Below are 11,577 nucleotides of genomic sequence, written 5' to 3'. Positions count from 1 at the left end.
ATTCGATACCTCTCCTGCTTACTATGAAGCCCAAAAGCTTGCCCGATGGGACTCCGAAAGCACATTTGGCCGGGTTTAGCTTCAAGTCGTACTACCTCAGTCTCTCGAAGAACTTCCTCAAGTCTTGGATGTGATTATCCTGCGTCCTGGACTTGACTATCACGTCGTCCACGTACACCTCTATTTCTTGATGCATCATGTCATGAAAAATGGCAGTCATGGCCCTCATGTAAGTAGCCCCAGCATTCTTCAGACCAAATGGCATGACCCGATAACAGTAAGTGCCCCAAGGCGTGGTGAAGGCAGTTTTCTCAGCGTCTTCTTCATCCATCAACACCTGATGATACCCAGCGTAACAATCTACGAAAGACTGTATCTCGTGTTTGGTGCAATTATCAACAAGGATGTGGATGTTGGGCAGTGGAAATTATTTTTGGGACTTGCTCTATTCAAATCTCGGTAATCTACACATACCCGAGTCTTCCCATCTTCTTTCGGCACTGGGACCACATTTGCCAACCATGTTGTATACTGGACTACCCGAATCACTCCCATTTTCAGTTGTTTGGTGATCTCCTCTTTAATCTTGTCACTAACCTCAGTTTTGAACTTTCGTTGCTTTTGTTGAACTGGAGGACAATCAGGGTGAATTGGCAATTTATGAACCACTAGATCAACACCTAATCCCGGCATGTCATCGTATGACCAAGCAAACACATCTTTAAATTCAAAAAGAAGTTGAATTATCGCGTCTCGCATTTTCTTGTCCGTGTGAATACTTATTTTGGTTTCCCGAATTTCTTCAGGAGTTCCTAAATTAACCGGTTCGGTGTCATTCAGATTTGGCTTAGGTTTATTCTCAAAATGTTCCAACTCTCGGTTTATTTCCCTAAAAGCCTCTTCTTCATCATATTCTGGTTCTGGGTTCATTATTTCACAATTAAATAGCTCACTGTGATCTGGGCGTGAAGTTCGCGAGCATGTCATATTTAAAGCTGCATTATTATAACTGAAAGAAAAGATAAAGGAAAATAACAAAATCAGAACAAAGGAAAAATGGGAAAACAACGGTGATTTTTTTTATTTTTTTCTTCATGAAATTTGTAAGACAACAATGTTTACAAACTCAGGAATTCAAAACAACAATTAAAAGAAAAAAAACATCCAAGTTATATCCTGGAGATAACTTGTGATGCAGGAAAGGTGGCAGGACAGGCCTACCCGGACTTCCGTCTAGTCGGGAATGGCGTGGCCTCCCAGTTTCGGAGTTTGGCACTTTGCCCCATATATAGTATTTCGGCGGTACTGGTGCCTTCTCCTGGCTGAACCATATGAGCCTCGTAGAGCATTTCTCTCATTGCCCCACATATCTCCTCGATTTCCTCGGCTGTGAAAACCTCGTCGTCTTCTTCTTCAGTATATCTTGGTCCGACGAAAGTTTCATATAAAGTCGGCAGTGGTCGAGGCAATTTCCACCCCTTATTCTTCCTATTTTTTGCCCATTCTTCATCTTCTGGGGTCGGTTGAAAACCTATCCCAAAAAAATTTTTGGCGGAAGGCAGGGTGATGGGTTCCGTTATTCCCTACAATGTTCGTCCGAGCCCTTTTCCTGGCCTGAATCCGTGCCGGATCATCTCTTTAGCCACCATAACCGAGGCGTTAGACAAGAAAGGTTGGGGGAAAGGTTTTCCCTCTTCATGCTGCTCTGCTAACACAATCTCGAAAGCTTGATAGACCGTGTGTTCGCTCCCTTCTCTTGGTTCAAGATATGGGATGGATGGGTCCCGATAAATAGCATGCTCATCTTCTCCATGGACCACGATCTCTCGGTCTTCGTACTCAAACTTCACCATCTGATGAAGAGTGGAAGGCACAGCTCCCGCCGTGTGAATCCAGGGCCTGCCGAGGAGGAAATTGTAGGACGTGTCCATGTCAAGCACTTGGAAAGTTACCTCAAACTCTATTGGCCCTATGGTCAACACCAAATCTATTTCCCCAAGGGTGTCTCTCTTGATGCCGTCAAAAGCCCTCACGCAGACATTATTGGGGCGGATTCTTCCGGTCCCAATTTCCATTATCTGTAGTGTGGAGAGTGGACAAATGTCGACACCTGAACCCCCATCCAACATCACCCGCTTGACGTAGTAGTCTTTGCATTTAACTGTTAAATGCAAGGCTTTGTTGTGTGTCGCTCCCTCTGGGGGTAAATCATTCTTGCTGAAAGAGACTTGGTTAATGGCAAAGAACCTCTCTGTCATCCGTTCCAGTTGTTCAACCGAGGTCTCAGCTGGTACGTATGCTTCATTCAGGGTCTTGAGTAAGATCTTTTGATGCTCGGTTGACCTCATTAGCAGAGATAGCATGGACACTTGCTCAGGGCACTTGCGCAGTTGATCTATTACTTCATAGTCTGGCATTTTCATTTGTTGGAAGAAAAATTCCGCCTCTTCAATGCTTACGGGCTTCTTTGGCGGGAAGCGTCTCCGTGTGGCGTTGTTCAGCTCTTGGGTGTTTGAATATCTCCCAATGAAAGTACTTTCCGGAAGTTCCCCTGTGACTTCTTTACCTTTGTACGTTACCAACGTCCTTTGATAATTCCACGGCACAGTGGACGGGTTGGTCATCGGCTTTTGTGGCACGCGTCCGATAACCACTGGCTCATTCAGCCGAGGTGGTTGAATCGTCCCCCGGACCACATAGGCGCCTTTCGGTACGTACATAGGTTTTGCCCTTTTGACCTCGAAGCTCTGCGGCTTCTCTGCTCGACCTCGTGGGATGTAAAGAATCCCATTCTTCACCGGCACCGCCTTCTTCTCCACCTTCTTTTCAGGCTCGCACTTTACAGTATTGGCCTTTTCCCCTTTTTCTGATTTCTGGGCTGTTTCGAGCTTTTTCCCCGCGTCAACAATGGCGATTATAGCTTTCAAAGCAAGGTCAAATTCTTTGTCTTCGCAAATCATTCCGATCAGTGGCCCATTATTGTGAGCAAGCAATGGATTGTTAGTCACATTTGGGACCTCCTCGTCCCTTAGCACTATTTTCCCTTGCTCTATTAAATTCTCGACCACTCTTCTCAATGACCAGCAGTCATTTGTATCGTGCCCCTGAATGATAGGCGCATCTGACACCGGCTTTGTAAGAAGGTGACGCCGGGTTGTGCCTTGTCTGAGGGACTGGCTGCAGGAAACCCAACTAGACTAGCTTCGGGAACAAAGTAGAGTATGGCTCACCGATGGGCGTGAAAGTCCGCCTTCTAGGTAGTTCCTGAGGGCGGAAATTATTTTGAGGAGGTTGTGGGTTGTAGTGGTTGCGGTATGGAGGCTGATTTCTGGGAGGTGGAGCTTGGCCTCGGTTGGCTTGGTGCGGCGGATGGACATTAGGCTGGGTGTTCATGACCATGTAGGGTTGAGGAGGATATGCCGCGTTTGAGTGGGGGTAGTAGTGTTGCGAGGTCCTTTCCGGAAAACGGGGCCTGGGATTACGATATTCCCTTGTTTCTGATGCCGCCATAGCCGTTTCCTCCTTTTTCTTCCCTCTTGCCATTCCTCCAGACCCGCTTTGGACGGCTTGGGAGGTTGCCCTTATGGCTGCTTGGCTCAGAATCCTACCCGTTTTCAGACCATTTTCCACCATCTCTCCAATCTTAATCGCTTCTGCAAACGGCTTTCCCATGGCTGACATCATGTTTTGGAAATAGTCAGACTCTTGGGCCTGGAGAAAAGTAGTAACCATTTCCACCTCATCCATGGGAGGCTTCACCCTTGACGCCTGCTCGCGCCACTTAATAGCATACTCTCTGAAGCTTTCTGAAGGTTTCTTCTTCAAGTTCGACAGAGAATTTCGGTCTGGTGCGATGTCGATGTTATACTGGAAATGTCTCACAAAATCTCTAGCGAGATCATCCCACATATGCCATCGGGACATGTCTTGGTCCATGTACCATTCCGAGGCTATTCCTACCAGACTTTCCCCGAAATATGCCATAAGCAACTCCTCTTTTCCGCCGGCTCCCCGCAATTGGTTGCAATATTTCTTGAGGTGAGCAATGGGGTCACCGTGCCCGTCGTACTTCTCGAACTTTGGGGTCTTGAAACCCACTGGTAGGTGCACGTGAGGAAACATGCATAGATCGGTGTAGGAGACGCTTTTCTGTCCGCTCAAACCCTGAATGTTCTTCAAACTCTATTCAAGGCTTCTCATTCTTTTGGCCATCTCATTTTGTTCAGCAATTCTAGGGTTTTGATCCTGCCCAGATGCAAGCTCGCACTGAGGTTGTGGAGGAAAAGTGCTGGTGGCGAACCGAGTTGGTTCCATTGAGAGAGATGGTGCTTGGAATGTGAACGAGGAAGAGTCAAAAATCGGCTTGTATGCAGCAAGTTGTGCCATGATCGGGCAAGGTGGTGCAGCAAAGATGTTTGTGTTTACATCCACTGCTGACACTCGGGGATGAGAATCAGAGGGCGATCCAGCAGAGAAGGCTGAGATGGCTGGGTACCCGAATGGGGTGGCAGGATAGCTTATGGGGACATTAGAAGTCCCGCTTGTCCTGGAAAATAACTCAAGGAATCCAGGGACGACGCTTGGTGGCTCTTTTTCGTTATTCCAGTCGTCCAGCATTTCCAACATGCGGAGTCGTAGGATTCTATTTTCCTCTGCAGTTGCGGATTCAGGCGTGAGGACGGCTGAGATCGAACTCTCCTCGGAAATAGGGATCGTTGGCAATGGAATTTCTGAAGACATTTCTACGCTCCCCTTTGACCTTGTGAAGTAAGTGTGAGCACCGCCTCCTTTAATAAGAGGAAATTGAACACTCCTTTTTGACCTCGTGAAATATGAGTGCAAGGCCAGACTTTCACCAAACCAACCGCCTTTTCAAAAACCTGGAAGAACTCAGTGACAAACGAACAATACGAAACAAATAACAGATAGGCAATCTCACGTTGGGGCATGATGCACCTATACAGTTAAATGGATTCCTACATGTTTGCGACGAAAGCATGCGTCATTCCAGCTCCCTTTGAAGATATTTTTTATATATATATATTTATTTATTACTATTTTTTTATTTTTTTTTCTTTTTTTCTTTTTTTATTTTTAATAATTTTTTGTTTTAGAAAGCTACCAGATCCGATGAGGATTGCCTACGTATCACGATGCCACGTGAATCAGATCATTACGTAGTTCATAAACACAAATGAGTGTAAAAGAAGCACACCTTTTATTGTTGAAACGGTCTATTACAAACTACATTTTGCAAAAGAAAAAGCAAACTTTGAAAATAAACCTAGACTCAAATAGACTAAAACACCCTGATGGGAAAAACAGGCAGAAGATGCTAAGATACAGACTCGACTTATGAGTACATTATGGTTTTGAAAATTGGTGCCCGCGGGGCATCATTCGGCCTTGCTGCGGTCCTAGGTGCGAGATCCCTTTCGAGTTGATCCAACTCGCGCATGGTCTGCTTGACATAACCCATCACTGCTGAGAGAACGGTAACGCTGGTCATGTTCTCACACCGTAGACACCGCCTGATAATGGCGTGGGCAATGGCCCTGATCCTATCTCTGGTTTGTTTCTTCCCTATGAGTAGGCGTCTTATCTGATCACTGCACGTCTTGAATACCTGAGAATCCTGTATATGCTGATTCTTCAGCTGCCGTACTTCTGTCTTCATTTGGGCCAACAAGTTATAACAATATCTGCTTTCCAATTGGAAATCCTTGGTCTGCTTAACTGCTTCAAACTCAAGTGTGGCTACCTCTCTCTTCATTTTGGCAACAGTTTCCTCGTGGTCGCGTTTCAATTGGTTCAAGTATCGGCGATGCTTCTCTACTCTTGTTCCCCACTGTGCCTTGAGCTTTGCCGTGACCTTTTCAGATTCTTCTAAACCATCTCGCCATTCTGTGACTTCTCTCTTTAAACCCTTAATCAACTGCTGGTCTGATCGACTTCTGGGTTGTTCATCGAGAGACAATCTCAATTTTTGGATTTGGGCCTTAAGTTCTTCATTCTCTTGGATCAATTTATTCTTTTCACTTCGATCCGCCGCGACTTGTATGCTGTTATTGAATTTCAGACTGTCAATTTTTAGCTTCAAATCACCGATCTCTGCCCGATACCCCTTTTCTTTTGCTAACCAGTTCCATTGCCCTTGGGACAATTCTACAAAATCTTTGAGATGTGGTCTCTTAGCTGGTCTTTCGCAAGACAGGTCGCCTCTGAACCAAGCGTGATACCCTGGGGCAACTTCCCCCTTTGCTATATCCATCACGCAAGTGCTTGCTGTCAGATGTTGGCACTCACTCCAGATTTGGCGAACTTCTTCTTCGGGGAAACGACCGTCCGGACTGATTTCAATCACTTGGGTACGCAGATCTTCGTCTTTTGGCACCACTTGATATCTCCCAAGTTGCCTCAAAACCCGATATGGTGCATAGGGTTGGATGCTTTTAAGTCCCATCAACAGAAAGTGGGGCCTGGTCGCCGGCATGTATATGATTTCATCAATAGGCGACCATCCGAGCGTCCACTGGATTTGGCTAGCAGTGAGAGTTCGGAGAGATGAGGTCCATGATGTGACTCCCTCAGGTAAATTGAACCCTTTGATTCTTGTGTAGAATTCTCCAATACAAGTTTTTTCGGGCGAACCGTAACCCAAGAGTGGGGAGTGGTGGCATAAATGATCGGTCATCCATATTTTCAACAGTAGGTTATATCCTTCGAAAAAGTCGCCCCTGGCTCGACAAGCAGTAAGAGCCCGGAAAATGTCAGCCATAATCATAGGCGCCAGAGTACTTTTACCTTGGGTAAGCAAAGTACTGACGACCCCAGTTATTTTTAGATCGATGTTTTCGTCCTTCCTCGGGAACACTATAAGACCCAAGAAGGCTGTCATAAAAGCTAACAGCCTGTGTTCGTCCCACTTTTGTCGGTTGCCTTTGCTACACAGTTTGAAATCCGGCTTATTGAACCCGCCCTCGTAACCGTATCTAGCATACATGAGGTGGAGACTGCAGAAACCTTTGGCAAGATCTGGATGGTGAAATGTTCGGGGTATTTTCAGGAAATCCAGAAACCGGTGTACCGTGACGGCCCTAGGTGCAATTAAGTATTTGAACCTTAACAGAGCTTCATCACCCCCAATGTATCCCGTTATTTCTTCTAGAGTCGGGGTGAGCTCGAAGTCTGAGAACTGAAATACATTGTGCGCTGAATCCCAGTAAGTGACCAATGATCTGATAATATCGCCCCGAGGCTGAATGTCTAGTAAATCCGGGAGATTTTTCAGATATTTCCTTACTTTACTTTGCCCCTCCTTGCCTAAGTCGTTCCACCATAATCGCAACTCAAAAGGGATCTTGGTCATTATTGAAAAAGGTTCGTTTTGTATCGTGCTCATCCTGCACATTTATTTAGGGTGATTAAAAAAAACCTTTATTAGACTCAAAAATTAAAATTATCTAGATTTTTTTTTAAAAGATTTTTGCAAAACGGGAGGTTGGACCCGATGAGAGTTGCCTACGTATCTCACACCGTGTGAGAATCAAACCGGTGTAGTTCGGTCGGATCAAAATAGGGGAAACAAAAATAAAATCCTTTAAAGAAAAGGAGAATAACTATTTTTCTGGAATTTTGTTATATGTTTTTTTTTATTATTTATTGTTTTGAAAAAAAAAAGACCAAGGAAATACTGATACATTTTAAACTTCCTTTTTTCTTCATTTTTTTTTTTTTGAAATTTCGAAAATCTTTTAAAGAGGTACTACAAATGAAACAAATTTTTTTTTTTTGATTTTTTTTTATTTATATATATTTTGGATTTTGAAATTGATTAAAAGGAATAGTCAAACTGAAAGACAATCTTTGTTTTCATTTTTTTATATATATATTTTTTAAGAAAATTCCGGTGAGGTTTTGACATTACTTGGACATTGGTTTTTTTTTTTTCCAAAAGAATAAGTAATTATCTCCCTACTCTGCTATTCTTTTTTTGGAAATTTTTCGGAAACTGGTCAGCATGCAGATCTGAAGCAAATAGATGCACAAAACAAACGGGATGCAGCAGGATGGTCTTTTTATTCCAGGTTGCCTGTCCTAGACGGACCCAACCCCTGTGTTGAGTCCCCTATGTCAAATGCAACATGATGCAGATAAGCGTTTCTACTAGGGATCCGGCATGAGGTTTCGTTATACTAGGTTTATAACCTGGGTAGATGTTCTAGACTGTGTACCCAAGCGGACAACTCGAGTCGAGGAGGGGCAACTTACCGGGAACCAAAAGGTCGTCCGGCTTCGTAACTTATCCGTCCTCTTTCTTATTTCAGGTATTGACACTAACAGAATAGGGATCCTCGACCAGCGGGCTTCTCCCCGGAGGTAAGAAGAGAAAGGTTTCGGCATAGTTTATATACAGTTCAGATAATATCAAAGCAGTAAAAAAAACAAACATTGCAGCACGTTATGTCAAAACATGTAATAAATATTAGATAATAAAGCCAAATATAACAATTTTCGAATCCCCAGCGGAGTCGCCAGAGCTGTCACACCTCCTTTTTGCGCGCCCGGACCCGAAGGGTTAGATGCGCGAGAGAGTTTTTCCAATTTAAGTGACAATATTCGAAATGGGATTATTTATTTAATTCAGAGTCGCCACTTGGGAAAGGTTTGGCTTTTGGTGTCCCAAGTCACCGGTTTATCTTGAATCCCAAAATCGAGGAAATTTTCGACTTTTCCAAATGAAGTCTGCAAACCAGAAATTCTAAGTAAGGAATTCTGTTGACCCGAGGGAAGGTGTTAGGCACCCTCGAATCCCGTGGTTCTAGCACGGTCGCTTAAATTGTTATAATGGCTAAATATCTGATTTAAATACATGTTACGACTTATGTGCTTTTATTAAGTTTAAACCGCTTTTATTATTATCATTTATTTTTTATAGAATTGCAACGTCGTGAAAATGCATCTCGAACCACGTCACAATCAATGCACCCGTAGTTGTTCGACACATTTTGACTCCGTCGAGATTTGGATTTGGGTCACATCAATGTGCACCCGAATTTAAGAATGTAATTTAATTAAGTCGCGCCTAAAGAGCCTAACGCGTTATTATCTTTGGGGAAGGAGTGAACTTTCCTAGACAGTCCATCCCAAAACCTATGTGTTTATTAAGATCAAATATTGAGGGCCCCGCAATGTGTATCTTTATTTGACGAGGCTCGTCTCATTACTCTTAAAAAGGATATCCTAAAGCGACTACATTTCTATTACGTTTGTCTCTAAAAAATAAAAGAAAGAAAATACCAAATTTACTTGCTTAAACAACTACATACTAAATCTTTAATATGTTTGCCGAATCCGAATTTTGTTTTATTACGTGATTGGTTGTTTATGAGAATTACCTCATGCCTTGTCTTCAACGAGTGAATACGCTTGTTAATTTGCTAAGGGAGATTGCAAACAAACTAATAACATATACTAAACTTACATTAAACGACCTTCAAGTTTGAATTTTAAAACTAGCTTATTTGGGCTTGATTAATGAAATCGGCTGTTTATTAAGAAAAACTACTACTAATTGAACTCAAAAATGCCTACTAGTTTTCCTCGAAAAGTCATCGCATCGTTTTGAAACAATGAATCTATATCGAAACCCATATCGAACCTATATCGGAACAAGTAATCTAACAAGAGAGTTGGCGTACATGGCCAACCCGTTAACGTAACCACATGAGAATTCGTTTGGGATACATTTATCTTGAAGTCAAGTGGAACCAAATACAACAGATTTGACAGTTCAGAAGTCTAGACAAAATGCATACAGATGCTTGCCATGATTCTATGTTATACTGTCATAACTAAATCAAAACTCAATGGTTATATACATTAAAATACGTCTGATCTAACAAACAATGCTATCTAATAGTTCATCTCAATCAGAATGTATGTCAATTCATATAGAGCAATTGCAGTTGGAACGAACTTAAACAAATGCAAGCTAACTACTTTTCAACCTATGGTCATGTTTCGAACATAAGTATTGTGAAATAAACAGCATTCATTTCTTCTATTTCTGCTTCAAAGCTTCAAGCAACAAACATGGTTTCAGAAGTGTGTACCTGGGAGTGCTTACAATCGAAGAAGAAGAGAAGTCAGTAGAGCAATAGGAGCAATACCAAACAGCAGCAGTAACAGCAGGTAACAAACAAGAACAAGTCCCAGTGCAAGATACAGCTATGGCCGATGGAAAATGGCTAAGTGACAGCAGCAAACAGTGCAGTAGAAATAGAAACCCCAAATAGACCAACTTCAGGAAATAAACCAAGGCAAACCACAACCAGTAAACTCAATTTAAACTTGGAAGAATCAGAATTGATTGAACAAGTTGAAGAACAAAGGAAATCCAAACAACAATGTGAAGAAACAGTTTCTGATTTTTTTTCTGTATGTTTTCCCTCTTGTATCTGTGTCTGTATATGCCTATTCTGTGATATCCCTCTCACTATATCTCTCTTCTTTTCAAAAATTCAGTCCCCTGGTATGGAAGTTCTTCTCCCTTTTATAGCCAAACATCAGGCTATTCACAGCCTGTTTAAACAAACAGAACCTATTCCTTTTCATCTGTTTTTCCAACTCAAACATTTAAAATTAGGAACCCCCCATCATATTCCCTGACAGTCCCCTTTAACATTTTATTAAACTAAAGCAGGCCAGGGGCAACAAGAATATAATCTGACAGCATATGCTGTCAAACTATTTTAATCTAAAAAGGGCCTTTATGCACATGTTGTGCACAAGTGCACATGCCCCCCAATTCAAACTGCAGTTACAGACCAGACCCTTAAATTTCTGATTCAAATACAACAACTATAAGTAGTTATACTCAATTCCTAATTTGATTTAAGTAGGACTTCAGCAGAAAAACCAATCAAATTATTGTCATTCAAAGCTTTGAACTTATTGACGATGTGTATCGACTCGACTGTACTAATGGTAACATATACAGTCGAAGCTAATGATCAGAAATCTAACAGTATCAACAAGGATTCAAATTGTACTGACTAAGCAAAAGTTGTACTGGGGAATCAATTAATCAGTCAATTTCAAAGTTCAATTGATTGCACAGTTCATACACATATACACATTATCAGTGAATAGAAGACAGACTCGATCAAACACAGAGGTGGACAACAACAGTTTGATAAAATTTTAAAGACACAAATTAAACAAAACACTTGGCCATACGAACAGACCTTTAACAACACATGTACTGAATAAAGGAAAAGAAAAACACACCTACCTTAAAGTCCTTGAAAAATCAGAAAACCAACTCGTATTTGAAATGAACCTTCTTGGGGTTGAACGGACTTTAATCGAAGTGTTCTCAACTGAGAACACTTCGATTAAGGTCCATTAGATCCTAATCACTTGACTTAAACGGACACAAACCAGGCATCATAACTTCTAGGGTTCCTAAGGGTAGATTTGGGATCTAGGTTTTCCTGGTTAGATTCGGACCAAACCAAACATGGTTTGGTCACGAGGGAGGTCCGGGGACTATCTGTATGAAACTGGGGTAGA

Source organism: Nicotiana tabacum, chromosome 8, assembly GCF_000715075.1.
Source record: "Nicotiana tabacum cultivar K326 chromosome 8, ASM71507v2, whole genome shotgun sequence".
Lineage (NCBI taxonomy): Eukaryota > Viridiplantae > Streptophyta > Magnoliopsida > Solanales > Solanaceae > Nicotiana > Nicotiana tabacum.
The sequence above is the reverse complement of the archived record's forward strand: the minus strand, read 5'-3'. Positions refer to the sequence as shown.